Source organism: Oryctolagus cuniculus, chromosome 5, assembly GCF_964237555.1.
Source record: "Oryctolagus cuniculus chromosome 5, mOryCun1.1, whole genome shotgun sequence".
Classification (NCBI taxonomy): Eukaryota; Metazoa; Chordata; class Mammalia; order Lagomorpha; family Leporidae; genus Oryctolagus; species Oryctolagus cuniculus.
Genome location: NC_091436.1, coordinates 168,704,417 through 168,714,589, shown reverse-complemented (window position 1 = coordinate 168,714,589; position 10,173 = coordinate 168,704,417).

The window sequence follows — 10,173 nt, the reverse complement described above, 5'->3', positions numbered from 1 at the left end:
CAACAAATGCTGGAGAGGCTGTGGGGATAAAGGTCCCCTGATCCACTGTTGGTGGGAATGTAAACTGGTAAAAACACTATGGAAGACAGTGTGGAGATAACTCAGAAATCTGAATATAGACCTACAAACGACCCAGCCATCTCACTCCTGGGAATTTACCCAAGGGAAATGAAATCAGCATGTGAAACAGTTATCTGTACCCCATGTTCATTGTAGCTCAATTCACAATAACTAAGATATGGAATCAACTCAAATGCCCATCAACTGAAGACTGGATAAAGAAATTACAGGATAGGTACATCATGGAATACTACAAAGTGGCAAAAAAAATGAAATCCAGTCATTTGCAAGAAAGTGGATAAATCTGGAAACATCGTACTTAGTGAAATAAGCCAGTTCCAAAGGGACAAATACCATATGCTCTCCCTGACCTGTGACAACTAATACACCACCTAAAAGGCAATCTGTAGAAGTAAAATTGACACTTTGAGAAGCAATGACTTTGAACAGCCCTTGTCTTGACTGTTGGGGGACAGTTTTTACTCTGTTTTTTTTTTTTTCATACTATTTGTTGAACACTTTACTTAACATAGAGTTAATCATATGTTTATAAAGTTAATTGAAAATAGATCATAGTAAAAACTAAGAGTGGGAATAAGAGAAGGAGAAGGAAGGGGGAGTGGGAGCATGGGTAGGCATGGTGGGAAGAATCACCATGTTCCTAAAGTTGTAATTATGAAATGTAGGAATTTTGTAGCTGTAAAGCTGTGTAGTTCTGCATACATTTCTATGGAATTACTTCTAAGGGTACAGTTTTTAAAACTTGCCATAGAATGCCAAATCTCTACAAGCAGGGTGGGGAGGAGTATTTTAAGTGTTAAAGTGATCATAGGGATAGGATTAAGTGTCAAAGTGACCATATAGATAGGATTAAGTGTTAAAGAAATCATACAAGTAGGATTAAGCATCTGCTAATAATAATAGATAGGATTAAAAAGACATGAACACTCCAACATGGGAAGCAGTCTACACAGCAAAGTCATAGAAAGGAAATCACTTAAAGTGACACTCTGAACTCAGAATCAGCCCTTAAGGCATCCTGGTTCACAAGAGCATTTCAGGCACGGAAAGTGAGGACACTTTGCAAAAATTGTCCTACATGAAGGACCTCAATGGGTGAGATCCCAGTGGAAAGAAGTGGTCATCAAAGAAGGAGGCACTTTTATCTGAAGGGAGGAGAGAACTTCCACTTTTTTTTTTTGGACTTGTCTAAATACTGAATGAGTTTGTGGATTCAAAAGGCTTCCGTAGCTAGGCAGTTCATGTAAAGAGCCTCAGGTGATCACTGATGTCATACAAAAGAGTGTTAACTGTTAAATTAACACTATGTTCTTAAAACTGTATGTATGAGGGGCCAGCACTGTGGCTCACTTGGCTAATCCTCTGCCTGCAGCACCAGCATCCCATATGGGCGCCAGTTCTAGTCCTGGTTGCTCCTCTTCCAGTCCAGCTCTCTGCTGTGGCCTGGGAAGGCAGTGGAGGATGGCCCATGTGCTTGGGCTTCTGCACCTGCATGGGAGACCAGGAAGAAGCACCTGGCTCCTGACTCCGGATCAGCATAGCTCCGGCCGTGGTGGCCATTTGGGGAGTGAACCAACAGAAGGAAGACGTTTCTTTCTGTCTCTCTCTCACTGTCTATAACTCTACCTGTAAAATAAATTAAAAAAAAAAAAACCTGTATGTATGAGGTATATAAAATCTGTTCCATTTATATAAATAAAAATTTTAATAAAAAAAAGAATGCCAAATAAGGCATTTTAAAGTCTACTGATATGTAGCATAGCAGACCAAGCTGTATATATGTTATAAACATATTATTTAGGGGCCAGTGCTGTGGCATAGCAGGTGAAGCCTCTGCCTGCAGTGCTGGCATCCCATATGGATACTAGTTCAAGTCCTGGCAGCTCCACTTCCGACTCACCTCTCTGTTTATGCTCCTGGGAAAGAAGTGGAAGATGGCCCCAGTGCTTGGGCCCCTGCACCTATGGGGGAAACCCAGAAGCAGCTCCTGGATCCTGACTTTGGATTGGCACAGCTTCAGCTATGGCGGCTATTTGGGGAGTGAATCAGCAGATGGAAGATCTTTCCCTCTCTCTCCCTCCTTCTCCCTCCCTCTGTCTTTCTGTAATTCTTCCTCTCAAATAAAAATAAATAAAGGCTTTTTTAAAGAAACGTATTATTTATGTAACGTGGTTTCTAGTATGTATGCCTCTTCCCACCAGGTGACAGACCCACAGGGAATTTGCTTTGCCTTCAAATATACAAAATCTTGTGCCTAAGCAACAATGTTTCTACCTAGGTAAAGCTGTTTGCTCATTCAAAAACACAAGAAAACCAAGTTCATCTGTTTCAGCTGTCTGCCCACAGCAGCAGACGTGAGGGAAATGCTCCCTCTCCCGCTGCGTGATAGCCCTGATGCCCCTGGACCGGACAGACGATGCTCAAAGGTGAGGTGTGGCCGGGGAGAGCTGCATGAGCAGCTCTCCTCTCCGTGGACCGACTGGACAGAGTGTGTTCAGGAGCCAGACCCTCCTCTCACTGACTTCACACAGAGTGAAGGAGTGATCGTGGATTCCGGCGCAGGTGTTTCAGAGCACGCCTCCAACCCATCGCTTTCCCGCTTTTCCCGCTGCCGGGCCCTGAGCAGGGTGCTCACCCTCGCTGCGCCTTCTCATCCCCATCTTTAAAGCAGGAATACCAGTCCCTCGCTAGGAGAGTTGTGAAGATTAAATGAGACGAGGCTGGCACAGTGGCATGGCAGGATAAGCCTCTGCCTGTGACCCTGGCATCCCATATGGGTGCTGGTTCCAGTCCCAGCTGCTCCACTTCTGATCCAGCTCCCTGGTAATGCACTTGGGAAGGCAGGGGAAGATGGCCAAGTGCTTGGGTCCCTGTGCCCATGTGGGAGACCTGGAGGAAGTGCCTGGCTCCTGGCTTCAACCCGGCCAAGCCTCCAGCCGTTGCAGCCATTTGGGGATGGAAACAGTGGATGGAAGATCTCTCTCTCTCTCTCTCTCTCTCTCTCTGCTTCTTCATCTTCTTTCTCTGTAACTCTGCCTTTTAAATAAATAAAAATAAATATTTTAGAAAATTAAATGAGATAATGAAGTTCCTTGGACAGTGTATGACGTATGATTGGCACTGGAACAAAAGGTGTTATTTTTATTATGTAGGCATAGCAGGTAGGAGGAAAGTACTGAATGACAAAGCTTTTAATGAGAAGCAATAGACGAGCCCATTGTCCCTCTGAGAATGATGAAGAATACGACTGGGTACTAACAAAAGCAGAATGTTATTTATACATGCTGATTTCCCTAGTCTGCAAGCTGTGAAATTCGGTTGCCTTAGAGATAGGAGAGTTATTAGCCATCAGTAAAAATAAGCACACTGCTGAGAATTTATAGGAAAATGTATTTAATTAAGTGCCATCTGAGCCACCCACACTGTGAACAAAGATCCTGGCAACAAAGGGTTTACAGTTGCCAAGTTCCTGCCAAATGTTATTTTCCCAAGTTTGTGCGCTGTTTTTTCTGGCCGAGGCCCGAACAAAGAATTCCAGATGGCAAGGTGGAACGAGAAAGCCCCATCACCACAGACCACACGCCCCCCAAAGTCCACAGAAGGTTGTAAAAACCTTTAAAACACTTCCCCTGGATGGAGATAGGGGGTGAGTACCCCAGACAATTGTAAAACAGGAAACAGTGGTGGTTAAATTTCAGGGTGAAACCTTTGAGGATGTTCATCAGGGTTCTTTCCGAATCGACTGCGGTGTCGGCGGAGGGCAGGTGCAGGCGCAGGCGTGGCGCGGTGCTCACTGCTGCTGGTTCCTTAGGGAAGGCGCCAGAGCACAGGAACAGCAGGCGCAAACGCGAGCGCCGCGTGCTGAGCGCCTCACTTGTGCTGCCCCAGGTCGCCCTCGCAGCAACCCCACAGCAGTCCTGCTTCACCTCCGTGTCCAGAGCTAGAAACTCAGTCTCAGGGAGGCTGAGGGGCCCTCTGCTACCACAGGGCTGGTCACTCCCGGAGCTGTTCTGTCACCTGGCCTTGGCTTCAACGGTCACTTCTATCCCTGCTCTGAGAAATCGGAGCAAAGTTCCAGACCCGTCTTCACGTGCACAGGATACTAGAAAGGTCAGTGCACAGGACTCAGCTTGACCAATACAGGAATTCTGGTCACTACGGGTCAAGAAGCTCAGGCAGAGCCGGCACCGTGGCTCACCAGGCTAATCCTCTGCCTTGCGGCACCGGCACACCAGGTTCTAGTCCCGGTTGGGGCGCCGGATTCTGTCCTGGTTGCCCCTCTTCCAGGCCAGCTCTCTGCTGTGGCCCGGGATCGCAGTGGAGGATGGCCCAAGTGCTTGGGCCCTGCACCCCATGGGAGACCAGGAGAAGCACCTGGCTCCTGCCTTTGGATCAGCATGTTGCACCGGCCGCAGCGGCCATTGGAGGGTGAACCAACGGCAAAGGAAGACCTTTCTCTCTGTCTCTCTCTCTCTCACTGTCCACTCTGCCTGTCAAAAAAAAAAAAAAGAAAAGAAAAAAGAAACTCAGGCAGATACCTACTGCATTAGGAAATCACAGGGCATTCCGCTAACCAAGTTCAAGGCCATGGGGTTAGAAACAAACCCATTCCAAAACATCAGTGGGACCAAGTGTATGCTTGATCTTTCAAGTCTTTATTAGAGAAGTAGTGTATGTGTGTGTGTGTGTGTGCGCGTGTGTGTGTGTGTGTGGTTTTCGAGCCTCATGCACTCTCACACATGGTCATAGTCTGTAAACGTAGATGTGCAAGTGGCAAATATAACTGTGAAAACAGTTTCACTAGTTTACCTCAAGATAGCAGATATAATGACAAAAAAGAGGCAATGGCAGCGGTCACGCTTCCATGACTCTTTAGAAATTGAAGATATTGGGGTACAGCTATGGAAAGCAATTAAGTTCAAGCCGAAGCACAATTTGCACCCTAGGAGAAACCTGCCTGCATCCCAGGATCTCACCATCGTCCAGGTCCAGCACCTATGCACTGCAGGCCCTGTGTCACCCCCAAACATCTCAGTGGCGCTCCCGAGGTCACTAAACAATTAGCTTCCAGACAGCTCCAACAACGCGTCACCAGCACCTCCGAGTCGGTATGTGCAAGACTGAGCTCGTTGTCTTGTTGACCAAACATGTTATTTCTTTGTTTCTCCCTGTTCCGCTGAGTAGCCCAGGCATTCTCATGACCACCAGCACAAAGACCCAGAGCGTCCTGGACCCTCTTCTTCTACAACCAAGTCCTGTCTGTTCCACTAATGTTTGTTTCTCAATTCATTCTCATTCTCTCTCTCTGCCATCCCATCACCACTGTTAATTAGTATTTCTTATTAACATTAAATTATACCGAATCTCCAAGTCATTTTCCTTCCAGTCTTATTACAACATAGTTCAGTCTCCACACTGCATGTGGCATGATCCCTACCAAATCTACTCTGGTTCTGTAACTCCACTGACAAAAGGCTTTCCTTCTTTCTCCAAACATGTTGGCGTGAAGTCCAAAATGTTCCACATTCCATCCAAGATGTCATAGTTTCTCCCCTCGCTACTGCTCCATTTTCAACCCTTATCATTCCTACAATCTGCTCCCTACTTCATATCAAATAGTCTTTACACTCATGTCTATGATTTTTCTAAAAGTCGTCTTTTAAAATAATAAAAGCAACAAAACAAAAACATCTTTTAATATCTTTTATGCTCTTTGCCTGTTAATTCCTCCACACTCCTATCTCAGATGAGGTATCTTCTAGGACATTTGAACTTGGTGCCCATATTTTGTCCTCTCCTGGTACCCTGTGCTTATGGCACTGTGTTGTGGTCTTTTTCTCAATGAGGCACATAAGCTCCTGAAGACAGGAATGTGTAGTAGCCCCCTACATCTCTATATAAGGGAGTACATTGTCAATAACACTTACGGAATAAAACGATTGGGAAAGAAGAAGAGGAAGCCAGGAGGAACACTACTTGTTGGGGACAGCTTATTTACGGACATATTTTAGCAATCTTGTGGCAGAAATGACCTGTTACATCTTCAGAATCCAGGAATTTAACAGGGAACTTAGAGGAATAAACAGATGTCTTGTCTCAGATATATAAATAAAATAAATACCAAATTTGAAGTATTTAATTTCCTAAAAGTAAGAAAGGGATTTGCCAACTGAAGCTCAAACTAATTCATAAATGTCCCAAATCTTATAGTGTCCAGCGTAGAGCCTTGGGACAATAGACACAGCTGGAGACAGCCCTTGGAAAAAACCATGGAGTGACAGCAGCTTGCTAGAATCTTCTCCCATGAAGAGCAACTTCAGTCATGGAAGAAATAATGGTTAGGGGGCCGGCGCTGTGGTGCAGTGGGTTAAAGCCCTGGCCTGATGTGCCGGCATCCCATATGGGCACCGGTTCGAGTCCCGGCTGCTCCTCTTCCAATCCAGCTCTCTGCTATGGCCTGGGAAAGCAGTGGAGGATGGCACAGGTCCTTGGACCACTGCACCCATGTGGGAGACCTGAAAGAAGCTCCTGGCTCCTGGCTTTGGATCGGCGCAGCTCTGGCCATGTGGCCAGCTGGGGAGTGAACCAATGGATGGAAGACCTCTCTGTCTCTCTGCCTCTTCTCTCTCTGTGTAACTCTGACTTTCAAATAAATAAATAGATCTTTAAAAAAAAAAGATAGACAGACAGATGGACCATATCTCTCTGCTAGTGAAGATGCAGCAGCAAGCACAGTACAACAATAAATGCAGGCAAACAGTGCTGACCCTTGAAGGGTGGACAACAATGACCTTCCCCCTTAACAACAGTGAAAATCATCTCACAGATGGCGATACCTTTGAAAAGCCAGCCTTGTGTCCCAAAAGCTGGCAAGAGGGGGAGTAGTTATACAAGAACTAAACAAGTGAAGAAAAGAGCAGATAAAAAAGACAAGGATACAAATTAGCAAAGCGCTGACCTTGTTGACCATTAGCAACATCAGAGAGCAACAACACAATCACACTGAAGAGGGAGAAGAGAACGCTACAGACGTGGAAGTAAAAACACTCCAGCATTCAGGACCGGCACTTACGGTCGTGATGGAGTGACAGGGCTTGGATTCACTCTCCTGCCTTAAACTCTGATTTAAAATGGAACAGTGATTTTCAGACACGCAGAAAAGGCAACACAGGGCAGTGATTCATGAGAGAAACGAAGGAGATAAGGTAAGCCCTAGGATGGCTCGGCTTTCTGCATGGAGAATGGAATGAAAAGATGAGTTTATTTCCATGCTGAATTGCTTTCCTAGTCTGCAACTTTCCATGAACTTTTGGAAGAACCCCTGTACAAGGGGCATTGGTTGTACACAGAAGGGGAAAAAATTAATTACAACTAGACCAAAGGCGGCTGAGCTTCTGTGCAAGCAAGCTTGAAAGCAGGCTGCAAAAGGCTCAACTATTTCCAGGTAACCTACCTATGTCCCGGAAGCAAGCCCAAAAATAGATAAAGGAAGCTGAAAGTACCTGATAGCACACAGACAAAATGTACAATGTCTAGCCATTCAGCCAAAAATCATCAGACAGGCGAAGTGGCAGGGAAACAAAATACCAAGCAGAGGGCATTTATCCACATGGACAGAACCAGAAATGACTCTGATGAAAGAATTAGCAGCTAAGAACACTGAACTGATATAACTACATCCCACACATTCGAGAAAGTATGGCCGTCTTGCGCATAGTAAGGAACCTGTGTTTGGACAAAGAGCACATCAAAGCCAGGAGCTGCTAACGGAAGCAGCTATGTTCACCTTCATTATCTAAAGAGTGAGCATCCCATTTATTGCCCAAGAAAGCATGCTTTAAAAAAAGATTTAGGCCAGTACCGCGGCTCACTAGGCTAATCCTCCGCCTTGCGGCGCCGGCACACCGGGTTCTAGTCCCGGTCGGGGTGCCAGATTCTGTCCCGGTTGCCCCTCTTCCAGGCCAGCTCTCTGCTGTGGCCAGGGAGTGCAGTGGAAGATGGCCCAAGTACTTGGGCCTTGCACCCCATGGGAGACCAGGATAAATAGTTGGCTCCTGCCATCGGATCAGCGCAGTGCGCCGGCCGCAGTGCGCTGGCCACAGCAGCCATTGGAGGGTGAACCAACGGCAAAGGAAGACCTTTCTCTCTGTCTCTCTCTCTCACTGTCCACTCTGCCTGTCAAAAAAATAAATAAAAAAATTTTAAAAATAAAATAAAAGAGTTATTTATTTATTTGAAAAGCAGAGTTACAGAGAGAGAGAGAGAGACTTCCATCCGCTGGTTCATTCCCCAGATGGCCGCAACAGCTAGAGCTGTGCCAGTCTGAAACCAGGAGCCAAGAGCCTCCTCCAGGTCTCCCACAGGGGTGCAGGGGCCCAAGGACTTGGACCATCTTCTACTGCTTTTCCAGGCCATAGCAGAGAGCTGGATGGGAAGTGGAGCAGCCGAGTCTTGAACCAGCACCCATATGGGATGCGGGCAGTGCAGGCGGCAGCTTTACCTGCTACGCCACAGCGCCCATCCTGAGAGTGTGCTTTTGAGAGTGAAGGGGTAGCAGTAATAATAAGGGCTGGTATTAATAATTACTGCGGAAACAGCATAAACTGAGACTCACGCAGTTAACTCTGACATGGGGCGTGGCTGCTATTTCCTCCCAAAGCTTAGCCGTGAGCCAGGGGCAAGGCAGCATGCGGGGCCCGAGCCCCAGAAACAGCTGACAGCAAGCACAGGGAGGAGTTTCAATGCTCCCACTCAAAGGAACAGTAAATGACTGTGGTGACAGAGAGGCCAGCACCCTGATCTGACCTTACACATTGTGTACATGTACTGCAATGTCACAGTGCATCTCATCAACACTCGTAATTACTATGTGACAATTAAGAATACAGTAAGGGGAAAAATTGGCACCATAAAGTTTCCATACAAAAATAGATGATCTTCGGTCTTTTGGAAATCTTAGCCATAACACTCTCTGAAGTTAGTCTGTCCACTGTGGCCTTTTCGCTTGACCTCTTCTCCAGTGAGTGCCAGGCTCAGATGCCCCTTCCTATCCCCAGTCAATCTTAGCTGAGCCCAGCGTCTGTCCCATAGGCCCATGCTGTCCCCGGATCAACAGGACCTGGGACACAAGAGTTGTGAAAGACGTAAAGTGCCATCCGCTTGTGGGGACGTGAGGACTTGTCTGCTGGAGGTCATGTCTTCCATGGCGGCTGCCAGGGTGATACACGTGAGGCCCCTCTGAGAGCAGGTGAAGCTGGCCCTGCAGGACCAAACCAGACCTTGCTCAGAATTGGCAAATCTCCTGCCGGAGGACTTGTAAATACTCCCCATTATTTGCCCAAGTGAGTCAAAACACTAACGGCTGCCAGAGAGAAATGTGATCTCTTGCAAGGTCAGAGACAAGTCTCTGAAACCTTAACATCTCAACCTGGGGTGCAGACCTTCAAGCCAAGGGCCCGGAGCAGAAGGCGCTGGGTGTGTTGGTGATGCAGTGTCTCCTTTCAATGAGCCTCTGTTCCCGCGAATAATGTGATTATCACAGATCCAGACTTCAAGTTATAACCTGATGGAAAGCCAAACCTGTCTCAGAGCGTGTGACAACCAGAGGAGCCTGCAGCCCAGTTGTCACCACCTTTCCAAACACCGGCACCTTCATTAAAACACCGTTTGCTAGACTTTTGCCAAAGATTCAGATACAACATGAAATGGGAATGGGGGAGGGATCTTCCTTCAGTGAGCGGGTAGAGATGCCAGGTTGTGGGAGGCTCCTGAGACCAGGGGCAAACACTGACCAAAGCTGACACTGTTCAGAGAGAGGACCTCACCCATGCTGCAAAGAGACTGCACGGCACTGATGGCCACGTGGGAAAAGAAACCTCTTTTTCTGCTCCTAAATCATGTCTTTGAAAACAGGCCTGTCCCAGCATGTGAGAAAAAACATGCAAAGCATGTGGAGCTCAGATAGGAATCTGAATGCTGTGGAAAATAGCCAGGAAAGTGGATCTTGATTGCCACAGACAGCACTCTGGGTCTCTCTCTTCCTTTCAGGTAAATGAGAACCAGAACCCAGCCTCGGCTCCCAGCAGGAAGCTG